At 38.9% G+C, this 2500-nt stretch overlaps 1 pseudogene; it reads left to right on the top strand.

Moving 5' to 3' along the window:
* The first annotated feature begins 1675 nt into the window (after positions 1 to 1675).
* On the top strand, positions 1676 to 2071 carry LOC114023487 (annotated as a pseudogene).
* Positions 2072 to 2500: the final 429 nt, after the last annotated feature.

The raw sequence follows: 2500 nt of genomic DNA, 5'->3' as shown, positions 1-2500 counted from the left end.
GATATCTCATCCCCAGACATGTATTTCTCCAAAGTCAGTCTAGTTTGAGTGATTAGTCAGTTCTTACTAAATTTGAGGGGTTTTTTTTCCTGAGAATTTTTATTGAAGTACAGTATGGACATCTCTGAAAAATCAAAAAGGTTTTTTAAATTGTATTTGGGTTGGGTTAACTTGTAATTGGACTGAAATATCACATCTTGAAATATTGCACAATATTAATGTTATTTTCTTGCAAATATGTTGACTCTCCTCCCATGATACAAAACACATGTTCTTCCTATTACACTTTCAGTAATAATCATGTCACTTCTCCCACTAGAAGAAGAGAAACCTAAGGATTTTACTCCAAAATTTCTCAACAACAGAACTTAATAGAATCATAAAGAGGAAATATACAGTGCATTTTTTTAAGAACCAATAATGATACATTCCTTTGCCAACACCTAAGGATTTCAAGGGAGCATACCAGTTTTTGTGATATGCATAGTCTATATTGTGTAGTATTTTGTCTAGGATAGATGACAGATGTTTGAAAAAATTGAAGCAATAATTATAATGATAGTCTTTATATTATACTTTATGGTTAACAATGTACTTTCAATACAACAACCTTATGAAAATAGGACTTTAAAATATTATTAGCCTTATATGTACATATGGGAAAATTGAGGCTAAGACAAGTTATGTGACTTGCTTAAGGACACACAATAAGTGTCAGAACTGTGGTTTAAATGTGAGTCTCTCTCATCTTCAAGTCTAGTGCTCTGTCACATCCCTTCCTGGTCTTCCTACTCTTCAACCTCAAATAAGGCTCACCAATATTTTATTCAATTTTCTGAGGTCACAATAATTATCCTATAACAAGTATCATAAAATACATCATCTAGGCAATATATATTCATAAAACAAGGTCCATAGTTCACATAGGAAGAACAAAAGATAATAACTGAGGGTTGATCTTTTATCTACCGAGTAGAATGCTTTAAAAAAAAGAGAGGAAGGTGATCAGCACCTTGGATAGCTTCTCTGTGGAGAATTTAAGAGGGGACATAGACAAAGAATCCCATAGGGTAAAATGCCACCTGTATTGGTAAAGGGATCACCTACATAAATACAAGGTCATGGATCTAAAAATTTAAACAGCTGAAATAAAAATGAAAGGGCTTTGACCTAAAGTATTTGTGCAGTTGTTTCAATTCTCCCATTTACTTTGCACATATAGACATAAAAGATAAAATAGAATTCCTGTCTCTCCTTAAAACAGAAGCAACCAAAATAATCTTGAGACCTCTTAAATAGAGTACTAGGATTTAACCTCAATTATGATCTTTGGTCTAATTTTCCAATCTGAAGAAGCCCGAGTTTCTAGTATGATCAAATTAAAACTGAATAACAGAATCATCATTTACAAGTGAAAAATGATAAGTTACTCAGCTAGCCACCTCAGAAGTCAAGAGAAATGTCAAGCAGAGCATAGAGTCCAGAGAAAACAGAGTGGGAAGCAGCAGCTGAGGAAAGAGCGACAGGTGCAGCCATTTGGTATCCTCTTATTTCTACTCCCATGTCATCATGGTGTTGACTGCCCAGAAAAGAAAAAAAGTACTCTCTTTCTGGTCTCCATCTTCGCCCCAGGAAGAGGAGGAGGAAGTAGGACTAGCATGCCTGAGTCGCCACCATGCAGCTGTTTGTCGGTGCTCAGGCTCTGCACACCCTCGCGATGACCAGGCAGGAGACCGTTGCCCAGATCAAGGCCTGTGTGGCATCCCTGGAGGGCATCGCTCTCGAGGACCAGGTCCTGCTTCTAAGTGGCTCCCCGCTGGAGGATGAAGCCATCTTGGGGCAGTGCAAGGTGGAGCCTCTGGCCACTCTGGAAGTGGCTGATCGGATGCTAGGAGGTAAAGTCCATGGCTCTTTAACCCAAGCTGGAAAAGTGAGGGGTCAGGCTCCCAAGGTGGCCAAGCAAGAGAAGAAGAAGATTGGGCGTGCTAAGAGGAGGATGCAGTACAACCCATGCTTTGTCAAAGTAGTGCTCACCTTTGGCAAGAAGAAGGCCCTCAATGCCAACTCCTAATACCCTGGTACTTTCTGTCTGCCCCCAATAAAGTCACTTAGGACTCTAAAGAAAAGAAAGAAAAAAAAGAAAAAAAGAAGCCAAAGAGTGGTAATGAAGATAGACTGGGAAAACAATGCAAGCTCTTTACCACTGACTCTATGAGATGTGGTCCCCATTTAGGTCTCAGTATTGCATAATGGTTCAGATGGTTCACATAGTGAAGCAAGCAAGATGTAGACATAGGGATCAGTGCCACGTGTGGAAAAGTAAACCAACTCAAAAACCCAACATGAAAGCCAAGAAAACAGAGTCAATATGTAGCTCTGAACAGAGAGAAATGGAAAATGCCTTCTACCCACCTTCAATCCCAATACTACTATAAAGGCAGAACTACAAAGTAGGGGTTGATTTAGTATATTTTTCATCCCAAGCACACTTTTCATGGAA

This window comes from Vombatus ursinus, unplaced genomic scaffold (genome assembly GCF_900497805.2).
Source record: "Vombatus ursinus unplaced genomic scaffold, bare-nosed wombat genome assembly UNPS02014818.1, whole genome shotgun sequence".
Classification (NCBI taxonomy): Eukaryota; Metazoa; Chordata; class Mammalia; order Diprotodontia; family Vombatidae; genus Vombatus; species Vombatus ursinus.
This window is presented reverse-complemented; position numbering and strand designations above follow the sequence as displayed.